Raw genomic sequence first — 14,662 nt, forward strand, 5'->3', positions numbered from 1 at the left:
GCATGGAGCACTGGGTGTTATGCACAAACAATGAATCATGGAACACTTCATCTAAAACTAATGATGTAATGTATGGGGATTAACATAAGAATAAAAAAAAAATAAATAAAAAAAAAAAAACAAAAAAACTGTAGCCTTTAAAATGTTAATTATTTTGATTATGTGTCTTGTTATCTTAGTTTTACATAAATTATAACTTTATTATGAATAACAGATAACCAAATTTAGTAATTCCCTCTTGTTTTTATTTATTTACTTACCTTTCACTCTATCTTATCTTTCCATTGTATGGCATAATATTGAAAATGTATTCTATAGGAAGAAAAAAATAGATGACTTTTAAAAATATGTATTAATTACAAGGTAGTTTTAAGGATTTTTTTTGCCTTGCTTATGCACAAATATAAACTTATGCACAATTATAAAAAAAAACAGACATGGTGTTACCTGGAATTTTAAAACATACCTCATTTCCTCATATAATTTTTTTTTTTTTTAAGATTTTATTTATTTATTTGAGACAGAGAGAATGAGAGAGAGAGAGCACATGAGAGGGGGGAGGGTCAGAGGCAGAAGCAGGCTCCCTGCCGAGCAGGGAGCCTGATGCGGGACTCGATCCAGGGACTCCAGGATCATGACCTGAGCCAAAGGCAGTCGCTTAACCAACTGAGCTACCCAGGCGCCCTCCTCATATAATTTTATAATAAAAGAACTATGTAGTAGAAAGTATAAAATAATTAATTTCATTTTGAAGATTGATATTCCTACTTAGTTGCATATAGCAAAAGACTTATATAACTTTTACTTCCAACATGTAATAGGTGTTAATTTTAATTAACTTCATTATTTTGACTGAAAAATGGAATGGGAGGGGAATATAAATCAGAAAATGAAGTAACTAGGAAGTTTAGGCTATAGAGACCACTCTATTCTAACTGGATTAATACTCGATTGTGATTCCCAAAGAGTTTTTCAAACTCCAATAAATGACTCAGAGCTACAGACTTAGCATTATATATTTTCTTTTTTTTTTTTAAGATTTTATTTATTTATTTGAGAGAGAGAGAGAGAGTGGGGGGAGGGGACAGAAGGAGAGGGACAAGCAGACTGAGTTGAGTGTGGAGCCGGACACAGAGCTCGATCCCATGACCCTGAGATCATGACCTGAGCCAATTAATCAAGACTCGCACAGTTAACTGACTGAGCTACCCAGGAGCCCCAACATTAAATATTTTCACATGTCTTTTAATTTATGGAGAAAGTAAATATTCTGGTACTCATTAGGAAGTTCAGAGTTGATTTTATGGTGTGATATAAGAGATTTCAGGTCTTCTCGAGGGACACAGCCTTTTTTTTATCAGTCTGTTGCAATATCATACAACCCTCAAATCTCAGAGGCAGGCGGCAAGAACATTTGTTTCTTGTTCACATGGGGACTGCATGGTGAGTTCGGGTTGGCTGGGCTCTGCTGGGCTCAGTTTTACTTGACTTCATAATTCAGGCCTCAGAGTGAAAATTGTTGGGTCATGCAGTTCTCAGGGCAGAGGACAGAACCGGAGAGAGAGAGGCTGAGGTGGAGCAAACAATCACGTTAGAGCTTCTTCTTAATCATGGTAAATGCCATGGCTGCTCGTATCCATTGGCCAAAGCATGTCCCACAACCAAGCAGAAGTCAGTGAGGACCAGATGCTTACTTCGCCCAGGGACTGACTGCACCAGAACTCTCACATAATTGCAGCTGATTTCCCATAATCTTATAGCAGGGACTGAGCAAATAGTTGGGAACAGTAATTCAGTTTCACACACATCAAATCCAAATCACCGACATAGATCCACAATCCAAATGTGGCTCTTCACAAACTTCCCAATGAGTATTTTTACTGGAGATGGAAAGCCCTGCCCCAAAAGAAGTCACTCTTTATTTTCTCTAACTACATTTCCCCTCCACCCACCACATACATTTGAATTTTGTGTGACCAGCCCAAGGACAGAAAATGATTTTATTAATTTTAGATGTTACTTTTAAGGTGTGTCTCACTTTTTTGTAGCTTTTCTGTTCTTAGCACCTGACCCCCAAATTCAGACCTTCCTCATTTGCCCAAACTCTGAACAACAGACTTTTACCTTGACTGCCTGTTGCAAACCACTCCCATTTTGTTTTTGGAAAATAACTCTGTTGGCACAAGAGAAGGTTAAAAAAAATGTGGGGGAAATGAAGATAGCATAGATGATGGGACCTGAAACTTACTGTGTAGGAAGATAAGGAGGAGTCTGGAAACAAGTTTGTAGAGCAGGTGCCGTTCAGGACCCTGGAATAGAGAGCATTTTCTTCAAAACATTCACCCTTCCAAATGCAGAATGGGGCAGATTAAGTGTTGTGCTTCCATGGCCCTATCTTTTTAAAAAGAAAGAAAAAAGAAAGTAAAATAAAAGAAAACATTTAATAGCCAATCACAGAGTCAATGGGATAAAAACATAGCTATTCAGACCACAAATATGATCATGTTAATTTCCTGCTTCAAATGTCCGTAGCATCTTATTACTGGATGGTGATGATAATGATGTAACAAAGATGAAAGCAATAACAACTTCTTCTACCATATACTGTTTGCCTAGTAGGTGTCCCATTTTCTACTAGAAACTTTACATGCAGGTCTTATTCCTCACAATAAATATGAGAAAAATAACTTTACCAAATTCCAATAGTTAATAAAAGTCCTTCCTCTTAACCACCACAGTACTTGAAAAATGTGTAATAATACTTTCATGATTTTGTCCCATCCAGGTTCCCCGACTCATCTCTTGCCTTCCCCTCTACGATTTATACACTGAAGTACAAACCCACAGAAGTCCTTGCTACTGCCTTGTGTTCCCATTCTATCCCGAGGTCTGTGGCTCTGCATGTATGAACTTCTCTGCCTAGAATGTCTTTTCTAGCCACACTGCTCTTCCCCTCAACTGGGTGAATTCTGTGTCTCCAGGAGACAATCCTTAGACCACCTGCTCTAGGAAGGCACAGCTACCTTCTCTCCTTATACACTGCCATCACCATGCACACAGGGTGCTGGGCTTGTCTTTGAATGTCGTCCTCTTCCTTGGCTCACCCAAGTCTTCCACCCTTCCTCAGGTGTGGATACCACAGGGAACTTGTTTCTTCTGACTTTATTTTATTTATTCCAGTGCATGGTCTAAGAATTACTCAAGTAATTAGAATGGAAATCCCAATAGCCAAAATGAGTTTTTGCTGTATATTCTTAATATTTATTTTTAAAAGAGAGTTGGATGGAGTCAGTGCAATCATCTGAGATAATCATATATCATAGTTAATATTGACTGTGATAATAATAAAAATTAAATTTTAAGAAATACCTTTGTCAGAATCCTTAAAGAAACAAAAACTCTAATGAATTTGAAATATAATATTCTACCTTCTACAGATACTAATGTGTATAAATATAATATTTTATTCTCTTCATGTACACGTCATTTCTTCTAGGGGCAGTAAAAGATTGCATACATATTTTATCTTTCCAAAATAAATGTTAAACAAAAAAATCAAGGAATTTAGCTGTTAAATCAAACATCCAAACTCTAAAGTATATATTGCTCTTATCACAGAGGAGGTAGTCAGGATGAAAACCAGGCATTACAAATGCATAAATATTTACTATATTGTATTGAGAAAAAGAGTCCTATGATTTTACTTTGTTAGTCTTGTGAAGTAGCTGGCATAATTTTACAGAAAAAAAAAATCTGTTATTTGAAGTAGTACTACATTCGTGATGGAGATGATAAAATCGAATAGTATCTAAAAGAATCATATTATCAACAGAACCTAAGTAGTGTGTTTGCAATTTTGTGTCTAAATTGAAAAGAAGTATGAGAAGCTAAACAGTAATGGCGCTGAGCATTATCAGAATAGGCAGCCATAATGAGTAACTCACAGAACTAAAACTACCCTTTCCCCCTCAAGAATTCCCAAAAATTTTGGGAAGAGATGGAATTATTTGTGTACAATCTGCAAACCTAAAACAAATCATTCCAATATTTTTAAACAATTAATAGTATTTACTTACCTCTTCATGGCTGTTCTTTGTCACAAGATAGAATTTAAATGTAACAAGAAAAAAAAATAACCCAATTTTCCAAGCAGGGTGGATCATTTTAGAAATAAGCCCTTTAGTCTGATGTGCTCCTGAATGGCTATAGTCATGGAAGTAGGTTTTCAGAATTGGATTCCTTGTTATCAGATAGAGCAGAAGATTCTTACATTTAAGTGTTTTTAGATTTACAGAAGAGTTGCAAAGAGTGTGAGTAGTTGCCATATGCTGTTCATCCAGCTTGCCCTAATGTTAACATTGGACATAATCATGGCATATTTATCAAAGTTAAGAAATTACAATGGGTAATCTATTAACTAAACTATAGACTTTATTTGAATTTCACTAATTTTTTTACTAATACCGTTTTGTTGTTGCTTTTCTAGGATCCACGTTTCATTTAATTATCACATATTCTTTATCTTCTTCGATTTGTGACAGTTGTCTTTCTTTGTTTTTCATGGTTTTTGAAGAGTACTTTTATATAATGTCCTTCATTTTGGATCTACAGAATTTTTGCTCATTATCAGACCTCCAGGAGGGAGGAGTGTCAAAGAACTTGTGGATGTATGTTAAAATCATTAGAGTAATTAATAAATACTTGGGGGAGAAACTTTGAGACTGTTTAAATATCCTGTTTCTCCTTAAAGTTCTGCTCAGTAATTTTATAATTTATCAGTGGATCTTCCCACAGCAATTATTACTATTTGATTGGCAATTTTCAATTTCTTTCATTCTTCCTAAGCTTATTATTTGTAATTCTTTATTAAAGAAGATTTGTCCTTTTCATTCATAATTAACTGATTCAATCAGTATAGATACATGTAACCATAGTCTATACTGATTGAAGATAGTTAGATATAGATATATATAGAGAGAGAATGACTGACTATATGGGTATTTATTTTATTCTTTGAATTATATTCTAATACTAATATTATTTATTTCCTTATTCACATTGTTTCAATTCAGTTGTTCTATTGAGTTTTGTTTGTTTTTTTTTTTAATTGGTCCCTATGTCCTCGATGTCTTTTTGACATGCTTCTATCCTTTTCTTTTTCTTTTTCTTTTTGGCACGTTTGGGGGACTGGAGTGGGCTCACTTTCTTACTTTCTGGGATTACAAGATGTTCCAGGTTCCTCTTGTGTTTTCCCTGCCCAACCACAGAATTAGGCATTTCTCCAAGGAGCCTGCTTCCTTTTATTGTAAAGATAATATATCTTGTGTTATATGATAAGGGAATAAGGCAATGCATTTTAATGAAAGATGCTTACAGGGGCGCCTGGGTGGCTCAGTCGGCTAAGCGGCTGCCTTCGGCTCAGGTCATGATCCCAGGGTCCTGGGATCGAGCCCCGCATCGGGCTCCCTGCTCAGTGGGGAGCCTGCTTCTCCCTCTCCCTCTGCCTGCCACTCTGCCTACTTGTGCTGTCTCTCTATCTCTCTGTCAAATAAATAAATAAAATCTTAAAAAAAAATGCTTACAGTACTCCTTGGCATTGAAGTTCTTGATAAACATTACTTTCCTTTCACCACTGTCCCGTTCATACAGGTCCTACACAAGGTAAAAATGATAAAAAAAAAAAAAAAGATGAAAGCAGGAAGGAAGGAAACAAGTGGAAGAAATCATTGAGATTTGGCACTATGACTTCTGAGAGATGCCCTGTCAGATGGGTTCAGATGAGTAATGCTTTATTGGTTAGGGGGGTAGATGGGCAAGGTTATTTTAGGACAAGATGAGTGGAACCAGGGTAGTACATGTCAAATTTAGGAACAATGCATTGTACCCTTTGTCTGGAGTTTAATTCAATATAGAGGAATATTTTTGAAAATAATTAGAAAAATTAGGTGCATGCCAGACGAATCAAGGTCTTAAAAATAAGGATCCAGCAAATATTTATGAAGAGAGAAAGAGTTAGTCAGAAACTTGAGTTTCAGTGATTTGGCTTGTAGCATATTCAGGCTGTTGCCACGAAATATAGGAAATATAATGAACAGACCAAATTTAAGTTTAGAAATATAGATTAGTATTACATACCAGGGATCAGCACTGATAATAAGCAGTCAAGAAGCTAATTTGGTATCAGGCAAATAGTGAGCTAAGATGTACCTTTCTGTAGTTTTCTTCAGTAGCATATGTTACCTAGGATCTGAATTAGCACAAGATGTTGGCAGAAACAGATGAATAGAACATGCAAAGAGTTAAGAAAAAGGCATCTGAAAAAAAGAAAGAAAGAAAAAGGCATCTGGGGCATTTGTAATGAATGGTTCAAAGCAGGCTTCTTGAATGCAGACCTGGGTAGTGAGTATTGGAGCACAGTGCTGACTTTGTTTAGAGGTGGCACATTGCAAAGCAGCGACAGTGTGCCTTTGTGACTTACTGTGGGTTCCAGCTGTGAGAGGTGTAGCATGATGTGGCTGGAAAGTGTAAGATCAAGGTTCCAGATGTTGCCTTGGAGCAGCCCATTGTGATGACAAGATCCTGGATTTGAAAGAGTGAAGCTTTTATAGAGGAAGAAAAGTGAAAACAAGAAGGATGAACCCACTTCAGTGGGATTTATATTTTCTTTTCTTTAATTTTGAGTACATGTAAATCTTATTGCCAAAGAAAGCATCATTACTAATTGTATTAGTTGGGGATGAAGAGAGAAATATTAGCTTATTTTATTGGAGAAAATTCAGCAGCAGAGGTGTATTGAAATAGTCAATAAGGAAAGAATTCATGCATGCATAAACTGTGTTGGGGGCAAACCCCATTGGAAGCTTGTTTGGGTCATTGGTCTTTCTGGCCTTTTCATTCCTGCATCTTTAGCAGATGAGCATAACTTTCTAATTCTAAGTCCTGAAAATTGCCTATGAGCTAAATTCCTATTTGATTAAAAAGTGCAAGAGAGACTTCTATGGTCACTTCAGCTATGATTGAAAGCATCGATTAAACACATGATAAAATGTAATACAGTTTGAACATTTTATTTCATGATTATAGTCCTTAAATCTATCTAAGTCCATTGTATGGAATTCTGAAATGTTAGAAGGAAAAGTTTTTTTAAAATATTTTATTTGCAGTTATTGGTATGTGAAAGAAAAATGCATGTGGTATTGGGGTTTTGATAAAAAGTACTAAAGTCAAGATACTAAAGAAAAATAATAAACACTGAATATACAAAAGAATAATATTTTAGAATAATAACAGTTCAAACATAGCAACCACCAAAGTTGCTACCTTTGTTTTAGTATCAATAAAATACCAATTAAAGGAAATGTAATATAAAAATATTATAATAAAACCTCTTAAGAGATATCTTCAGGAAATTTCATTCACATACAAAATCCTATAACCACAATGCTACAGTATATTTTCAACCTGCAGTGGGAAAACTGAGATACAGAGTATCTTACAGAGTAAGTAAAATGTCTAAAATCAAATAAGAAATAAATGGCAAGTTAAAAGTTTGAAGGATTTTTTTTTCCTGCTACATCCAGAAATACCCAGGGCATCGAGGGATTCATTTAAACAAGAACAACCAGAATGTGTTCTAGAAATGGCATCCATAGGATAGTTTAATAGCTAATGGGAAAACATTTGTCTACAGTGCTTTAAAGTATATCTTCACTTTGCTTTTAGCATTTTACCTGGTTTGAAAAGTTTCATTTAAATAACCTCATCCACCAATTACTTGCAAATCCATTTAGCCTTATTCAACAGTTGATCACTCTTATTTTACTTTATTTAAACAATTAACCAACTGCTGTTTTTTAAAGATTTTATTTATTTGAGATACTGGGAGAAAGAGAGAGTATGAGGGAGAGAGCGCAAACTGTTTTGGATGGGGGGAGGTGAGGGATAGAGGGAGAGGAAGAAGCAGACTCCTCGCTGAAGAGGGAACCTGATGCAGGGCTGGATCCCAGGACCTGAGATCATGACCTGAGCTGAAGGCAGACGCTTAACCAACTGAGCTACCCAGGAGCCCCTAACCAACTGCTATTATGCACCCATTTTGTATTGGAATTATTTTGTTGCAAGAGAGAGAAAATTATCTAATTCACGGATATAACATATGGGATATAACATCTGTACAGAGATATCACGCCAAACCCAAGAACAAAAAATACTGCCAGAAATGACGTGTGGCCAAACTGACAATAAGAAAAATATGGGAACAAGAGGGACTACTTAATCATTTCTGTCTCTCTTTTTTCATCTGCTCTATTTTCATACCTTTGTCCATAAACCAACACTCTCTGTTGTCCACAAGACCCCAAAATGTCTGTTCTAGTTATACTAAGTATACCTGACTCCCCAGCTTCAAAAATGATTTCCTGCTTATGGGTTTCCATTCTTTAGGTCTCTTAGATTAAGTCCTAGAGGGAGAGAATATGATTGGCCCAGGTGTCCTATTAGATGGTGTTCCATTCTGTGAGTAGGAAGGGGCAGGATAACAGAGAATAAGCTTGGAAGCAGGAGCCAACACTTTAGCCTAGACTAATGTTTTTCAAACTTTATTCTGCATCAGAATCAGTGGGAGGCTGTGTTAATGCACAGTTTTCTAACAAATGTTTAGATGATGCTAACATTGCTGGTCCAGGATCTTGCTCATAGAAGCACTAGTTATGCCGTAGAGACATAACATTATCAGCAAGAGGAAACAGGTAAAATACTTCAGCAATTTGCCAACTTCAGTTTTTTTTGTGCATTTGAGTTGCTTTGGTTATCGGGCTTTTTTAAAAAAATTCATTCATTAAACATTTATTGAGAAGTTACTAAATAAGTGAATAAAAATGTATATATACATAAAGATTAGTTCCTTCATAAATGTAGCCCAGTTATCTGTCTGAATGCTAAGCCTATAATAATTATTTAAATTTATGTATATATTTGAACACACAAAGGAAATATACTAAAACAAATTTACTTTTTATTGAATTATCTAACTATAGAATAATCATAATTTTCAAAAGATACAACAGCATATATTTTGTATTTCATTTATTTTTCCAAATATTTATACTTACTTAATGTGCAATATTGAAAAAAAAAACACAGCCAAAGTGGTTGCAGTGTTGGAGCTTTTGAGGTTTTATTTACTATAATTTTCTTTATGAAAAAATATTATAGGGGCGCCTGGATGGCTCGGTCGGTTAAGTGTCTGACTCTTGATTTCGACTCAGGTCATGATGTCAGGGTCCTGAGATTGAACCTGGCATCTGGCACTGTGTTCTGCAGGGAGTCTGCTTGAGATTCTCTCTCTCTCCCCTGTCCCTCCCCCACCCCGCTCGCCCTCTCTCTCTCTGATAAATAAAAAATAAATCTTTAAAAAATACTATGTACCCACATACTCTTGAGATCAGGTATAAATTTTGCATATTACTACTATATTTCAAGAGTCAGAATACCTTGAGGGGGAATAACTTCTTTAAACTACTTATCTTTAAACCTAGTCCCACAGTAACATAGTCTCCTTATTTGAGTGCAAAGGCATCAGAGATCAGATATTTTGTTGATAATTGCTACTTTCTTCTGGAGTGATCTTTCTCTAGTTGCATAATCTCTGGTGATGTTTTGTTGCATAAATTGTATTGCAATTATCACAACTGTATAGTGAAAAATTACAAAAATTTTTTTCTTCATTATTTAAAAATAGTTACTGACATTATGCATAGTCAGTAAGTCACTAACAACATCATTTTGTAACTAAGAATCACAGTATTATTTCCCCCCAATTTTATGTGTGTTATTCATTTCGAATTGGCCTCCTGGGCTGTGTTGTTCTCATTTAAGTCATTCTATTTCTCCACTCCCCAGGCTACCTCGTGTACAAGTGCAATTGTGATAAATAATGTAGAATTTACTAATGAGGTTTTATGAAGGGATGAAAGTGAGTGGGTACACCAGAGATGATGCAGTTACACTTTCTGAATGTCCTCATCTGTGGTCATTTTCAAAATTTCCTCCTCTAAGTCAGCTACCAGATCACTCTACTCACAATATCTGGCAGACACTTCTAGGACATCTGCTCCTTTTCCTCCCCAATACATAACCTCAAAATCCAGATAACTTTCATACCATACTCTGCAGAATTTAAAGCTAACTGAACAGTGTCTGGAAAACAGGAGTTCAGTCAGTAGTTCAAAACTCTTCTGCTTAAACATACCTGAGAGAGTCTAACTCCACCCTCTTACAAATAAAATCGATATTATGTCTCACTTTGAAATGAAATCCCATTATTTACCTGGGCATTTTGTTTTAGAAGTTTTTGGGTGGAACGACATTTAGAAACAGTTGTTCTATGGATAGAAAAACATAAATTTGGACTGATCAACAAGCAAATACCTCTGAGAGACTGCAAGAAGAATTCTAAAATATTCTACCACATCAGTTGTTAGAAAAACTCTTGATGTGTGTGCTGCTGCTGTATTTATTGTGCTGTTTGGGAAGTGTGAGAGACGCAGGAAGGTGGCAATTTTCCACAGCAGGCTTCGCCTGTCCTTTCCCTCAGGTGTTCTGTTTCACCCCTTTTGCAGGACCTTAGCCATTAGCTCTTGTCCCCATCCATCTTGATAAATCCAGACTGCCCATGAAACAGCTACTAAACACAAGAATGATTCCTGCCTTTTCCAGGCACCATTTTGACCAGCCGTTCTGGAAACTATCTGAACCTCAGCTGACCCCTCTTGCTGACCTATAAAATGCTTGCCCCCTCCATTTCAAGTTACAACACTGCTTTAAAGTCTTTGCTTATCTTTTTTTTTTTCAAATAAAGCCTTCTGTTAGCAGTACCCTAGATCATTTTCTTCCCTTAGAACATTCCATGAAATCCTGATGAGCAAAGTGCTAGCTCTGTACGCGTTTCAAGATACAGAAAGGAAAGATGATTTCATCTTTTCCAGCGTATGTAATGATTTTCCAATATATGCAATATCAAGATTCTTACTGATTTTTTTTTAAAGTGAAGAAACAAGTAAGGAAACATGACTTTAGCAATTATTTTTTTGTGATGCATTTCGGCAAATAGCAGGGATTAGATTTTCTGATGGTAACTACTGTTGAACAAACTTCGTAATAAATAGAAGCTTAGTAACAGATGAAAATGGGAGAACATTAAGGTTAAAGATAATGTCCTCGTTTTGGTACCTGTGATAAAATAATAGACATCTGATTTTGGACATTGTTTAAGAAATGTGATTTCACTTTTAGAAATAATGTGTTTAAAAGTAAGAGTAAGGTATGCACTTAGGAAATGTGGGAAAGAGTTGGGAGTATATGTAGGAATCACCTTAATTCTCTGATTCTTAACATCTTACTGGTAATTGCTCAAATTCCTACCTCACTCTTTGTTATAAAGGTTACTGAACTCCCCCAGATTTTCTACAAACCTCCAGGGCATTTTTACTCTGACCTTCTTCTCTACCACACACCTCTCATTTTGGTCAATCAGGTCAGCCCCAACACTTTGGTCCACAGGCTGACTATGTTCCTCAAATGTTGAACTAGAAGTGGAAAGCAGTTCTTTTTTTTAAAACTTCCACAAAATCCCCCTCAAACAAGACAACTGTAGGTTTGGGGAGAGAGGTAAATGTATATTACCATGTAGACAACTTAAAATTAAATATTAATTTTAAACCTCATGTTTAAAATTATTCTCTCTTCTGACTTGTAAATGCTCCCTTGTCTCCTCACTCTAACCATCATTTCCCATTCATTTCTTCTCCTCTTCAACCCTAACCTCTCAGGACAAAAACAAAAGAAAAGTGATGAAAAAATATAACCTCAGATTTTTGTATCAGAGCAATTCAGCTTTTCTAACCTTACAGGTAGATCAGAACTTACATTTTTCTGGAAGATACTGAAATTATAATCTCTAAAGGTCTGCCTAATCAAGTATTTAGATAAAAATGCACTTCTTGTGCCATCCTGGGGGTGCAAACAAAGCAAAGGATGGTTCCATTTTTCTCACTTACATAAAGAACAGAAGATCAAGAATGATTCAGGGATAAAGTTTGCAGTCAGGAAGCATGTATGGAATAATACTTGAGAAGCAAACTGGAAAGGATTAAAGACAGATCTCTAAAAGAATAAAAGGGAAACAGGAAAGTTTCAATGTCCACTTACGTTTAAAAACTAGGGAAATTAGTTAAAGCCGGTGAAATTCCCTGAAAAGTAATTACAAGAGCAGTGTGGGTTAGATGCACTTATTTTAATTTATTGATAAGCAAAGTAAGGCATGGAAGTGAACATAGTTGCATGTGGTTACAGAGCTAACATGCAAGAGGGAGGATTCTTCCCCAGATGTTTTGACTCGAAGATTGTCCCCTTTTTAGGACATTAGGACCTTTCTACTGAATCCATTGTCCTCTGAAGAGTCAGAATTGAGAATCAGAGAATGAGAAAGTGGTTTCCCTTTGGAAGACTCCAATGCAAAGGAAACAATAACAACTATTTTTTAAAATCCTTGCATATAAAACAATTTTCATAAATAATTTTTATATAAAACAATTGGCTGTGAGTCAATAAGAGAATAAAATAATTGCGATAGGGTCTATCCAGTAAAATTGAGTAATTGAATATGTTTTTCTGGCTTATCCATCAAAATCCACTGGTTTGATGTTTGGCACAGATGAGGGCGGGAGTGACCTGAACTTTGACATTGCCTTGAGAGACCCAAGGAAATGGATAAGGCATAAGGGGCTACCTGATGCTGGGAGGGGAACCTGAAATGATACAGTGCAGAAGTGCAGGTAAAGCAAGGATGCCACAAAGAGGAGTCAAGAGCAGCTGAAAGTTTGAGGGGTAGTTCCTGGTAGCATCAACTGACAGAGGTAGACGGTTGTGGAAGCCACAAAAAGAGAGTGGTGACATTGATTTGAAGCAGACAGGGTGATTACAAAATATGATGCTCCAAATGTGATTGCCAGATGACCTACCTTCTAGAAAAACTATTCTTGTCATTATATCACAAATATAGTGAAGATCAATTATTCATTACTTTCAAAGGGAGACTAAGCGAGTAGCCATATTCATAGTGAGGTCAAATAAAAGATTGTGACTCTTTATCTTAACACACAGAGGAAAGACTGCAAGGAGGAATACACCAAAGTTTAGAAAATTGTTTTGGCTTTATTGAATGTGAACATAGTGTGAGTCTGGGAATGTTAAAAGTACGTAGTCTTGTTCTTCCTCTTCTTTTTAAAGATTATACTTATCCACCTGAGAGAGACAAAGATAGTGAGAGAGAGCATGAGCAGGGAGGAGAGGGAGAAGCAGGCTTCCCGCTGAGCAGGGAGCCTAATGAAGGACTTAATATCAGGTTTCTGGGATCATGACCTGAGCCAAAGGAAGACACCCAACTGACCAAGCCGCCCAGGCGCCCCCGTTCTTTTTTTAAAAAGTATATATGTATATATATATATATATATATATATATATATATATATATAAAATCATTTTGTACATAATCATTACATTTTATTTATATTATATTATACATAAATATTTCATTCTATTATCATATTATAAAACTGCCATATATAATGCCATTATATATGGTAATGCATTGTTGAGATGTCTTTCTAAGCTTTTTAAATACACCATCATTTGGGTATAGTTTCAAATCTAGAATACTGAGTTCGATGTAACTTAATCAAATTCAATTTGGAAATTTCTACATTATTATATTATTGTAATGGGACATTTGGTGTTATCATTATTGTTTTGTTTTGCTTCTTTACAAGAATTGAGCCTCGTTCTTATGTTTGAAGATCTCCTATTGATAGGTATTGGAAGTAGAAGACCATACAAGCATAAAAGGGCAAATATACCTTGTCCCATCTTCCCTGGCAAGTAATTATAAAAGTTCAATGGGTCATATGCAAATTATCTTAATTTATTGATGAGGAAAGTGAGGACTTAAGCACATTACCTCAGCTTAGCCAATCTCAAGCATCAGTCTGAAAACCATGGAGGCAAGAAGACAAGACTAACATAGGCCCCTTTGGGCACTAGCAGTTCACAGAGAGTTCTGATATTTCAGAGCCTGGGATGGTACGAGTTAAAGTGTCTAATGCTGATACATAGTGTTAACAGTGTCTTCATTGGAGAGTTATGTGGAGTGATTTTTGACTCTGATCCTTGCTGTCTAGAATTCGTGGTTTCTTCTGGTTTTTCTGAGCCAGTGTTTTAAAGCACCCAGCAGGTTTTAGAAGCTAACACAATTAGTCTCAGGAAATTCCTTTTCTATTCAAATCCTTCACAGTTAGTTTATGTTGCTTTCAACTAAAAACTTTGACAAGTCGAGTAGATAAGGCATAGTTCGGGACTAACGATTTTTCATTTTGGAATGAAATTTAACTTGTGGAGAGACTGATGTTCTCTATCTCTTCAAAAATTGTTTTTGTTATAAGCTCTATTCCTAAGTGAGTTGTACTGTTAAAGAGAAAAAAAAGGATTTTAAATTGCTTCCTGCAGCGAAGTGTGAGGCAGTAAAGAGTACAAGCTAAGCAGAGAAAACAAGACAATAGAAAGAAAAGACTGCTCTAAAGAGCAACTGACAAGATTGGTGTGAAAAAAT

Source organism: Neomonachus schauinslandi, chromosome 12 (assembly GCF_002201575.2).
Source record: "Neomonachus schauinslandi chromosome 12, ASM220157v2, whole genome shotgun sequence".
Lineage (NCBI taxonomy): Eukaryota > Metazoa > Chordata > Mammalia > Carnivora > Phocidae > Neomonachus > Neomonachus schauinslandi.